Consider the following 13,191-nt stretch of genomic DNA (forward strand, 5'->3'; position numbering starts at 1 on the left):
GTTGGAGTGGGTGGAGTGGGCGAGACCCACAGCTCCCTCCTCGCATCCAAACACATAGGGACCAGGTGTGTCCTCACCTTTGCTCCTTTTATCCCCCCTCCACCACCTGGCCCGGCCCGCCTCCCAGGCCTTAAAGCAAACACACCATGGGACTGAGGCCAGCCCCTGCTGGGCCCCAGGCACATCTTCCCCAAACCTCTTCTTCACGGTCAGGCCAACGAGGGGGGTGGGGGGGAGGATACCTCCTCCTCCCCCATGCCTTCCTTTGGCAGTAGGGGTGCCTAAAGCTGGATGCTGCGGGAGGATCCCCAGCCCCTCAGGGAATCCTTGTAGTGGTTCTCCTGCACCTTGGCAACGAGAGGTGGGCACTCCTTGGTGGGCCGCCTGGAAAGGACGGGAGGCTCTCTGCCCGCCCCTTTCCTCTCAGATTCGGGTCCGTAATCTGGATCCGGCCTCTCCTTCCCAGGGTCTGCCAGGTCGTAGGAAGGCAGGAGGGGGTTGAGGGGGGCCCCCTCCTGACAACAAATCTCAGTAAGCGTACATTAATGTCTCTGCATAATTTATACAGATTGCAGAATGAAATATTTTTAAGTTAAACAAGCATATTTTCTTTTTCTAAAAGTGTGTCACTTTGGTCACTGTGTGGTACTGATCAACACCACTTCCACCATGGCCTGCTAGCAAGTATGTGCTACTGCTGTTGCCAGTAATAAAGATTCAGATACATGGGGAGGGGGGAGACACATGCACACTCTGTTAATCCATGAGGTGACTTTTTTGAGTAGCATTTGAGTCCTCCCAAACCTAACTGTGTGCGGCCCACGTTCTCCTGTCTGCTCTGTACTCTCCTGGACCTAAAAGGTGCTCTACTATGGCCAGTACCCTACTCAAAACGACCAGTGTTAGAAAGGGCCTATAGCTGGCTAATTATTGCAAGCACACACTGAGGCTGCCGTCGTGTTCACTATATCCCTGCCATGGATTTAAAATGCAGGCACGGTGAGTTCCACAGGGGCAGACCAGAAAGCAAAAACAGCCCTGAAAAGGGCCCCGCCCCGCCATGGGACAAGGGGTTCTCCAGAAATTTAGGGGGACCTGGAAACCCTTGAGAACCCCCCCTAGCCCGGCCCAACGGCTCAGAAACAAAGCATGGCATGGGCAAAATCCTCTACATAAAACCCTGGAGAACCACTGCCAGTCTGAGTAGACTGATGACACGGATAGACTGATGGTAGAGAAAGTCTGTTCTAGAAAATGTGTTCCTTAGGATCACATTTCCATAATTTGGCAAGAGGAGACTGTTTTGCCTGTTCTATGTCCAATCTGCTGTTGCTGTTCTCTATCCAGTCATTTTATGGAAACCTCTCACAGTGCTTCCACAATACAGCCTGACCTTCTCACAATTCTACCACAAAAGAATAAAAGATCCAGTTTCTCCAGTATACCTCCAACACATCCCTGATCATTTGTTATCAATCCCTTCTACTCTCTAAGATGTATGATATCCACCTAATGCTTTCTCTTCCTCACATTCCAAAATTCAACAATTCCTTAATCTAGGACAGAAGTCTACATATCAAATGCCCATTTATATTTATAGGCCATCCACCTCTTCCAAATTCATCATAATACCATTTATCTTTGGGGCTTAGAGGACTATTCATAGGATTTAAAAGTAATGAACAGTTGCCATTCAGTCAATATAATTAGTAGCTATTGATGGACATATTCTCTATGAATTCGTCTAATTCTCTTTTAAAGCCATCATCACCGTATCCTGTGACTATGAGTTCCACAAGTTCCTATTTGTTCAAAATGAGCGTTGTGAAGTTATGGCTCCACCTCTGTAGCTCCTGAACCGCAGCCATCACACTTAAAGTTCTGGATTCCCCCCCCCAAAAAAAAAATTTTTGCAAGTGCTATTTATACCCCACTTGTCTCCTCAGTTGGCACTCAAGCAGCTTTGAGCATTGTTCTCCCTCCCTCCATTCTCTCACAACAACCCTGTGAGGTAGGCCAGGCTGAGGGTTTGTGATGGGCCTAATATTACCCAGTGAACCTCCATGGTACAAGTGGGGATTTGAACCCAGTTCGCCCAGGATCTTAGTCCAACACTCTGCCGTGCCAGCTGCCAAACGTTTGCTATTCAGAAATAAATTAACTCCTGAACGCTTCAGTATTAGTTGTCACTACTTTTATTATGCTATTTCCCTTAATTTTATGACTTGAATACTGTGTTCTTTAACACATCCTCATTTTGTTCATGTTTTATTTCAGACAGCCTGCATGACGGGCAATACATTCATCACGGGTGGTGGTTTGAGCCTGTGACTTTGTGTCAAAAGTTCTATTTGCATATGGTAAATGGAGAGTGGAAAGGAGAAGCTTGCATTTCAACAGCCACAGCCCATATATTTAATTACTAAAATGATAGGACTCTTTGGGGCTGATCCATTAGTTGATGGGTGTGAACGCCTCCTTTCCTGTCAGCTTTTCCACACCATCCGTCTGCTGCATACAAAATGCCCCCTTGTTTCTGATTTCTTGTTCAGAATGCATGTTTCCTCCTCAAGTCTGCTCTTCTGTTGCAACAAGGATGTCACATTTTTTCAAGCACAATTATATTGTGCCCCAGGGAAAAACAGATAGTTTCATTATCTGACTAATTCTTCTATTTGTTCACCCAGCAGTGGTGCAGATCATATACTTCTTTCCTCTCCGAGCACCAGAAGGCAAGTTCTTCTGCAGAAACCAGGCCTGGCCAGGTCTGGTCAAGAAAGCTCCGCCCATTTTTTCACCTGAGCCAGTGGTTCGTATCTTCAAGAGATAGTAATTAACTATCAAGTACAGCCATCTACCAACTCTGGTCTAACAAAGACTCTACCTAAGGGGTGGTTCCTGGACCACTGTGGGGCAAACGAATAGTAGGAGACTTTGAAGCAAATTCTCATTTCTCCCTATTTGTTGTTCTTCAGTGGTCCAGACCATACACTGTTGCAGAGCACTGAAAGGTCTGATAAATAACATCCCATCAAGCCTCTATTAAATGGGCAGGACATTTTTCTCCAGGACGTTTGGCAATCTTAAGTGTGCAATAGCCTCCCTCTATTTACTTGTCCAGTGCTGGACCTCATTAGTTCATCTGAAGAAAATGGGTGTCCCTCTAGTAAAATTTTTTCTTTATTGATCACACACCCACAAATATCACAATCTGGGCTTCACCAAAGTAGAGTTACACTGGTAAGTTTCTATCGAAAAATGAAACACAATGAAGCTTGTCATTACTAACCATGAACCCTAAAGGGTTAAATTAATATCTTGAGTTTTCGTCGCTGATTTAGACACCACACGTGCTATCTTGTTTCTCTTCCACTCCTATATATATAGGAATTTTCTCAGTCATTAACTTAGTCATGCAAGGAAATCCAAGTTCTGCTTTGCAAGGAACGCTTGCATGTACATGATCTCAAAGTAAGTTTCTTATGTGGATTCTGCCACTTTCCTTCACCTGGAGGTTCGGGAGATTTATATTTTGAAATCACTGTTTTACCAATTCCGCCTGTCCTATAAAGCTATCTTTTCTCTTGTTATTGTTCTGTATTTTTATATCCCAAGATACAGATTTCTTTTTTGTAGTTGGTTTTGATTTCTATATGCAAATTGTTTAAACTAGTTTTAATTATATAGTATTTGGAGACAAACTTTTTGCCCTTTTGAGTGTTTCTAAAAGGTACTTTTTATTTTGGTTTTTTTAATGTGTACTTGTATAGATTCCTCTAAGGAAGATCTCCAAATGCTGTAGAATTTAACGTTATTTTTAAAATGCTCCTTTGCAACTTTCTGGCTTTGCTTTGGTTTTGCTCACTGACCCGGACGTTTGTCACATACCCACTTGAGAGGCTGCATGGTGCAGTGGTTAGGGTGCTGAGCTAAAATCCAGGTTACCCAGGTTCAAATCCCCACTCAGCCATGGAAGCTCACAGGAGAAGCCTTGAGCCAGTCACTGTCTCTCAGCCTAAACTACTTCACAGGGTTATCGTGAGGACAAAATGGAGATGGGGAGACTGTTATAAGCCACTCTGGGTCCCGGTTAAGGAGAAAAGTGGAGTATAAAGTGAAGGAAATAAAGCAATAATACTTATGTGCTCAATACGGGGGAAAGCAAATAAGCAAGTGATTCGTGCATCAGCTTTTCTGCCATATAGTATAACATGGAACTGTTGTGGGTGTGTATGGCTAGGAATGTTTATCCAGTCGTGTATGTACTTGTCATGCATATTTTAATTTCCTGTAACTCAACATCTTTCTTAAGAAGTACAAAATATCTGAAACAATGACTTTTAGGGGTTTCCTGTTGGATCTGTGGTGCTGCGTAAAGAACTAAGTGAAGCCAGTGGGTACAATATGGGTTAATCCAACCAGTTCCCAAATCACTCAACATGAACGTAATTTTTCCCCCTCTAGTGTAACTCACCTCTACTCTCTGTGAATCGAATGCTTTATTTCTTCCACATTATTGTACAGTAAATTAATATATAAAATAAACCAAATATATATGTTTGTAGCCCCCATTAGGGTTCCTAATCACCGAAAAAGTATTCTTTTAAAACTTTTTTTTAACTTCAAATGAAGTATGGGAGCTGCTACTGTGTATGAATCTTTTAAAATCATATTTCCCTCCATCCACAAAACAATATCTCCTTGCAGAACAATTTTTCTTTAGTAAGGCTAGTAAAACAGGTTTTACCTACTTAAAAGGAAAGCAGGTATCAAATAATGACCACTGTAACCAGGTCAAGGAGGAGCGTGAGGGAAGAGAGCCCTAGGGCACCCTGCCAGATTTAGAAGCCCCTGAAGGAGGTCAGGAACTATTGCTCTTCAGGTAGGAAGTGAACTAGATTCCACACCTACCAGCCTGTTGCTGTCTGACAGTGGAGGTAAATCTTTCTTGCCTGCCTTCTAACAAAGATTTCCTGGGCAAGGGCCATTTCTGTCCGCCCTTTTATGTGCCTAGGGATGCCAGCCTCCAGGTGGGACCTGGGGACCCCTTGAAATTACAGCTCATCTCCAGACTACAGAGACCAGTTCTCCTGGAGAAAATGGATGCTGGGGGTGGGGGTGGACTCTACGGCGTTGTACCGCACTGAGGTCCCTGTCCTCCCCAAGCTCCATCCCCAAATCGCCAGGAGGTTCCCAACCTGGATCCGGCAACCCTACCCCCTCCGGTGGCCAGGGGGGACCTGCCCACCCTAGCTGCAGCCCACCTTGAAGCGTCTCTAGCGATCTCAGCCTTACAATGCACATCCTATGCGCGTCTACTTGGAAGGTTTTCCTGCTAGATTCATTGGATCTTACTCCCCAGGTAAATCTATAGCATTCAAGCCTCTGGCTGATTTCTGACAAGCTGCTGCAGCGCCTTCCCTTTGCCCCATCGTACGTGCCAATTTCACACTAAGAGCTGCGCGGCTGCATTTTGCCCCGCAGCTTCGCCCGATTTTCCCCGCCTCTACTCAATCCTGTTTTTTGTGGATTAATCGGGGCAAAGGGAAGAGCCAGCGCGCTGCAGCAGCTTGTGGGAAAGCCCCCCGCCCCGGCGGCGAGCTCCCTCTCTGCCTCCCGAGGCAGGGAATAGGGAGGGACCGTTATACATGCCGGGGCTGCTGGAGAAAGAAGCTAGAGAAAGAAGCTGGAGCGAAAAGGGCGCCTCGGAGCCGGATCTCTGTGAGTTTGCTTTGCTGCAGCAGTCGGAGCGGGTTGGCAGGAGGGACTCTTCTCGCTTCCACCGGCAACAGTTAGGAGCAAGCGGTAGGAGGCTCTCCAGCCGGGCTTCCCAGGAGCGGTCGCCTGGTGGTAGCAATCCCCGGAAGGCCTCCACCACCGGTGCTCCGCAGCGCCCGAGGGCTCTTGCCTGCGCTGTTCGCTCGGTATCTTCCGCTCCTTTTCGCTTTCCTCTGGTTTTCTTCCCCACGGCCTGAAAGCAGACACGCGCGCGCACCATTCAGCCGGCCCCGCAGCCCTTGAGATGCAAAGCCTAGCAGGGCCTGGGATGCGCGCTGCGAGGCGGGTGATCTTGCGGGATGTTGCTGTTCCAAACCAATGAAAGCAGATCTGTCGTCTCGGTTCACCAGCTGACAGAAGGCAAGAGAAAATCGGATACCTTGGATAGTCTATTGTAGGACCGCTGGAGTCGACTCCTTGGGCGCTTTCCAGCTGGGCGAGGCCAAGGTATTCTTGACTTGCCGGCTCTTGTATTCTTTGCATGTGTTCGGAAAGAAGGGAGGGAATCCTTTGTGCGTTTGCAGAGAGCAGAACGGGCGAGTTGGTGGAAACGATATGGTAGCATTGGAGCAAAGTTGGCATCCAGTGGCGCCTTTAAGACCAAGGTATAAGCATGCACAGTGCACACAAAAGCTTATACCCTGAATAAAACTTTGTTGGTCTTAAAAGGTACCACTGGATTCAAACTTGGTTCTGCGGCTTCAAACCAACATGCCTACCCCACTTGAACCTATGGAGGCATTGCTAAGAATAAGCACATGCTCTAGAGGCCCTGTGCCAAGGCCTGCTCCAAAGGAAGGTGATGCGTCCTGGCTGAACTGGCCTACCTTGCAAGGGTTTATGGAACGCTTTGGAATATTCATATAAGGGATGCTCCTAGGCTAATCCTGGATGGTAAGAAATTCTTCGGTGTCTGCAAAAATCACTCCTGACTTTCCTGGACAGTCACTTTCAAAGCACCTGGTGGCAACCTAAGTGTAGATGTACCAGATGTTTATGAGATCACACAACATGCACAACTGTTGAGAGGGTGGGTCCCATTACTTCTACAGTCCAGAAGCTTTTGAGTCAGACTTTAAGTTTGGCCAGTGAGAGTGACATTCCACACAAGTGATGCTTGACGCTCTGGATACATCTGTAGGGACTAGCGAATGCGTGCTTGACGCTCTGGATACATCTGTAGGGCTACTGACTAGCGAATGTGTAGGATGTGGATTAGATGTCAGATGTTCACGTGCGTTGCCTTGGTCTGCGTTTTAGTTGTGAGCTGCCTTGAGCAGGTCTGCAGAGGCAGCATACAAGACTCCTAAACAAACAAGGAAACAAATAAATTAGAGCTCTGGTATAATGAATCTGCAAAAGCTTTGGTGGCAATAGCTGGTAACTGTGTAAAGAGCCAACATAACCATGTGAATGCAGCCCACGCGCTTTTTTGCTTCCAGATACATTTTCAAAAGATCATTTACTTGCCACACAAGCCACTGAAAAATATTTGTGGTACTTAAACACTCTGAAAGAGAGCCAGTTTTCTTGCATTCTGTAGAAAGTTCCTTGTGTGTCTGGTGGCGCAGAACCAGTTCCTACTACTGATGAGGAAGCAAGTGGCCCTCGTGCAAGATTGTCCAAAACAATGTGTGTACGCTATTTACGTAGCTGTATAAACCTGCAGTACATGCATGCTGTGCATCTATCTGATGTGTGCACATACACCATGGAACCGCAGTGTGCTGTGGCCGCAGTTCTCTAGAGGTGGGCATGAATGCTCTCTTGTGAATGCTTTTCACCTGTTTCAGCCACTTGCCTTCTGGAAAGCAAACCACCTTATCACCATCATTAAACAAAACCACCTTGTTCTTTACTAATATAATAGAACAATCTTTACCTTGTATGAATGGGAACAGGTGCTATGTTTTCTGGCTCAGAAAGTGCTGCTGCAGCCTCGCCTAAAATGACGTGGCGACAGTTTTAACAAACTAACTTGAGAAATTATTGCATGCTTTTGAAAAAGGGCTTTGCAGCTACACAAGGTAGGATCAGAGATTCTCATTTCATTTCCAAATCAAAGCACTCTGTGGTTCATTCAGCTGTCCTGAATAAACTGAACAAACCATACATGGATTTTCTCCCTCCAAATCAAAGCACTCTGTGGTTCATTCGGCTGTCCTGAATAAACTGAAGAAACCATACATGGATTTTCCCTCTTGCTTATATGCTTGTATCTCCTTCCTTTTCTGCCTACTTAGACTGAGCTGTTTCCTGAAGGGAAGGCGAGAGAAGGTTTGTTGGGCAGGGACTGGAATGGGCCATGATATTCTAGTCATTGATCCTTTGATTATTAATTGGGTGACCTAATCCAGGAAGTTAATGTCCATCTTAGTTCAGAATCCTGGGGTGGGGAAGGTGGTACACAGACACCTTTGTCCACTGTAATAAGACTGGAGACTTTCTGTTTTGTAACAGATGTAAATTGCCAGGGTAGAGGTGACGTACAGACAAACCAACGACAATTTAATCCTAAAAGCAAAAGGTTACAATTTGTTGTAAACCTGGAAGTCTTCAGTCTCAATAGGAGGACAAGAGGGAAGGGGAGAGACACTCCAGTGTTCAGATAACTGTTTGGTTATCTGAACACTGCCTGAATCTGCTCTGGTCCTCTTTTGAGTGTCCAGCAGATAACATTTCAGGCTGAAAGACAAAGCATGAGACATTCCTATCTGGTTAACCCTGGGGGTGGTGTGCTCACATTACTCCAGCCTCAGTAATAATGGCTTGGCTTTACTGATCAGTGAGCACAAAGGAAAATGTACCTAGGTACAGTCCCATTTGCACAAGCAACAGCACAAGGATTGTCACAACACATAGAGCATGAACATAATTTGTAATGAATAGTAATGCACATATGGAGTAATGCCATGTACAACGTATAGTATCCGTGATTTTGTTTTTGAAATTGTTTCAGAAGAAATACCTTTCACTATGTCTTGTGCGTGCAGGAAAGATAGAAGGATATTTTAATTGTCACTTAGTAAAAGTTATAAGTGAAGAATAATTTTAGCACAATTGCCTGTGCAAGATGAGTTGCGCACTGAGAAATCTTCTATGAGATTCAGCCCAGTCACTGGTTGTTACTTATAAAATTATGTGGCTGGGTTTCTCATGGGAGTGCCTTTTCTCATGTGCTAAGATCTTCTCAGAAAGCCCTTCTCAGGTTTTCACACCTACAAGTATATCTGCAGGTATGGAGACCAGAGTCTTTTCTGTGCTGGTGTCATGGTCATGGACTTTGAAAATGCTCACCAGCTTTGGCTATTTTTGTGCCTTTAAAAGCCTATATTTTGGAGAGCATTAATAAAAATAAAATAAATAAATATGCTGGGTATTTAGTCCTTGCTTAATGACATCCTGCTCTTTGGGGGTTGACTGCTGCTACATTTTACATTGTAATGTTTGCTACTCATATGGAATTGTTGTCAAATTATTGTTTGTTTTATAACTTTAATCTCATGCTCTGTATTAAGCATCTTGAGTTGGAGAAGCAGCATAAAATCTTTCATAAATAAATGCCCAAGCTAATGCAAACCTTGAACTGCCTGCCAAGGTAACCATGTGCTTCCCTTTATTTTGACACAACAAAACATAGATTTGCCTTTTCCTTTAATAAAAAAACCTTTAAAAATCATGTAGCTCAGGCTGAAATGGATAAAATTACAAAGAAACTGAATAATAAGGAGGATAACATGTTTTTAGAAGAATGGAGTGACTTTAAAACATATCTGGAAAAGAACTGGGATGTGAAGCAAAATTTAATATGTTTAGAACAATATTAGATTAATTGATGTTATCTTGAGACTGTAATGTTAAATAAAATGATTTAACTGATGACGTATTATAATGTGGGTGGAAGGGTGGAAGCATTGCGGGAAGCCACAGGAGGAAGGGGAGGCAAGGGGAACGGGGTAAACGAAGGGAAAATGAAAATGAATATTATTGGATGTGAAGTTCCTATTGAAAAATAAAATTTGTTTACCAAAACAGAAAAATCATGTAGCTCATACCGCCAAGTCAAAAGCAAGGAACCGCCATTCAGTTTTGGAGAAGAAAGTGATTAAAAAAACCTTGGGGCTGCTGCAAAATCTCTGGAAGTTGCTGGGTGAATATCTGACATCTGAAAAGTCAGTCTGTTCATTAGCAAATTGTTTTTTATATCTTAGCGTGGGCAAGATGGCAGAAGATGACCTGGTGGCAGAGACTGAGGACAGAGCATCCTCTGCTAGTGTGAGCAACGACATTCTTCCCACACATCACAAGGCTAAGGTATTTGTCTTGTGATCTTTTACAACTGTGTTTAAAAATTTTAGGTTTATTTGTTTGTCTTTTCTCAAAGGGATGTAGGCATTAAGAACAAGCATACATATGACTTAGGAGCTGTGATCAGGAACTCCCATCTTCCTTCCTTCCTTCCTTCCTTCCTTCCTTCCTTCCTTCCTTCCTTCCTTCCTTCCTTCCTTCCTTCCAAGCCAGTTTGGTGTAGTAGTTAAGTGCATGGACTCTGATCTGGGAGAACCGGGTTCGATTCCCCACTCCTCCATTTGCAGCTGCTGGATGACCTTGGGCAAGCCATAGTTCTGTCAGAGCTGTTCTCTCAAGGACAGTTCTGGAAAGAGCTCTCTCAGCCCCACCTACCTCACAGGGTGTCTGTTGTGGGGAGGGGAAGGGAAAGGAGTTTGTAAACTGCTCTGAGACTCTGAGAGAAGGGTGGGGTATACATCCAATCTCCTCCCTCCCTTCCTTCCTTCCAACAGATGCATCCACAGGACCTTCCTATTTGTATTTGAGCCACAGTATTGGATAGGGGGGTTAACTCATTCTCCTAATAAAATCTGCAAGTACCTAGGGGTGATTTCCCACAAGCGCTGCTCCATGTTTACGCCTCCCTTTTGCCCCGATGGTACGTGTCAATTTCACACAAGCTGCTGCTTTTGCCCCGCAGCTTTGCGCGACTTCCCCCGCGCCTACTCAATCCTGTTTTTTGAGGATTGAGTAGACGTGGGGAAAATCGCGCGAAGCTGCTGGGCAAAACGTGGTGCAGCAGCTTGTGTGAAATTGACACGTACCATCGGGGCAAAAGGGAGCAGCACTTGTGGGAAATCACCCCTAGGTGTTTTCACCTGCAGGGTAAATATCACCTATTGCTTTGCCCCTGGAAAATGGCACAGGAGATAGAGTTCAGCCTCCTTTCCCCTGCAGGAGCCCCAGGATACGTTAAACAGACACATTTGCATTAGCAGGTGGGGGGGATGATGGGTGATACTTATCTCTCTTCGCAGCTTGGTTGTTCCAAGCTGCCTTCGCCCTTTAAAAAACCCACATCATGTGCAAAGTAAAAAACCCTCTGAGCTCAATAGGACTTGAATCTAAGACACTTAAAATCTGGCTATCTACTTTCTAGGAGCAAGATCCTTTACTTCATGTTTTTGATTTCAGAGAAATTCCATTGAATCACATAAGCTACAGGTGGCGATATAGTATTTATTTATTTTATTCAATTTATAGCCCTCCTTCCCCTGTAAACAGGGCTCAGGGCGGGTAACATCATTTGTAAAAATATATTATGCAATTAAAATATCAACAATTCAAAATATAACTCAAATACAATAAATAGCATAAAACACAAGGAGTACGCTTCACTGTTAGGTGGTGTAAAATTCCCCCCAAGGGGGGGGAGTTATCTTAAAAGCTATCTGATAGAAGGAAGGGGAGGGGAAGGGGGAAAGGAGAAGGGAGGCCAATCTGAAGTGGAAACCCGTCACTGCCCTCAACTACAGGCCTGGCAGAACAGCTGTTTTACAGGCCCTGTGGAACTGCATCAGATTCCGCAGGGCCTGTATCTCACCCGGAAGAGCATTCCACCATGTCGGAGCCAGGGCTGAAAAGGCCTCGGCTCTGGTTGAGAACAGCTGGGTGGTGGGAACAGGACCTTGGTATAGTTGGCAAGAACCCATTTATAAATTGCCAATTGCTGTAAATAAAGAAATTAGGCTAACAGGTTGGCTGGTTAAAACAGAGCCAGCTGAAACGAAATACTGGGCCAGGAGGATGTAGAGTTGGGATGCCAACTTCCAACCCTTGATGGTGTCCTCCTGTCATCTGGACCAACAGTCAAGAGTCTGGCCATGATCCTGGATGATCCTGAATGCCTCCCTTTCAATGGAGGCCCAGGTCACAAATGTAGTTAAACTGGTGTTTTACCATGTGCACTAGGTTAAGCAATTGGCCCCCTTCCTGTCTCCCCGCAACCTCACTACAGTGATCCATGCAATGGTCACATCCAGATTAGACTACTGTAACTCAGTCTATGCAGGGCTACCCTAGAGACAGATCCAGAAACTACAACTGGTCCAGAATGCAGCTGGGGATGTTCTGATGGGAACTTCTTTCAGAGCCCATACCCAGCCAGTGCTCTGCCAGCTGCCCTGGCTCCAGGTCGAATAGCGGATCAGGTTCAAGGTTTTGGTGTTAACCTTCAAAGCCTTACATGGTCTGGGACCAGCATATCTCTCCTTGTAAGTCCCCCAAGAGCGTTATGCTCCAGTGATAAGAACTTTCTGGTGATCCCTGGCCCAAAGACTGCCCAGCTGTTCTCAACCAGAGCCGAGGCCTTTTCAGCCCTGGCTCCGACATGGTGGAATGCTCTTCCGGGTGAGATACAGGCCCTGCGGAATCTGATGCAGTTCCACAGGGCCTGTAAAACAGCTGTTCTGCCAGGCCTGTAGTTGAGGGCAGTGATGGCTGGGTATGGGCTCTGAAAGAAGTTCCCATCAGAACATCCCCAGCTGCATTCTGGACCAGTTGTAGTTTCTGGATCTGTCTCAAGGGTAGCCCTGCATAGACTGAGTTACAGTAGTCTAATCTGGATGTGACCATTGCATGGATCACTGTAGTGAGGTTGCGGGGAGACAGGAAGGGGGCCAATTGCTTAACCTAGTGCACATGGTGAAACACCTGTTTAACTACATTTGTGACCTGGGCCTCCATTGAAAGGGAGGCATCAAGGATCATCCAGGATCATGGCCAGACTCTTGACTGTTGGTCCAGATGACAGGAGGACACCATCAAGGGTTGGAAGTTGGCATCGGTTTTTTAAAGGGCGAAGGCAGCTTGGAACAACCAAGCTGCGAAGAGAGATAAGTATCACCCATCATCACCCCCACCTGCTAATGCAAATGTGTCTGTTTAAATACTGTATTTCTGAGGAACTTGATTGAATGTGTGAGTGTATCAGTATTGTTTGTATGTGATTTATATTCTTTAAGTAAAAGACATTTATTTTAACAACTCCAGCCTCGACTCCTTCTCTGGTAACCCTTGGTGAGAACAGGACCTTGGTATAGTTGGCAAGAACCCATTTATAAA

The sequence above is a fragment of the Gekko japonicus genome, unplaced genomic scaffold (genome assembly GCF_001447785.1).
Source record: "Gekko japonicus isolate JY-2015 unplaced genomic scaffold, Gekko_japonicus_V1.1 scaffold81, whole genome shotgun sequence".
Lineage (NCBI taxonomy): Eukaryota > Metazoa > Chordata > Lepidosauria > Squamata > Gekkonidae > Gekko > Gekko japonicus.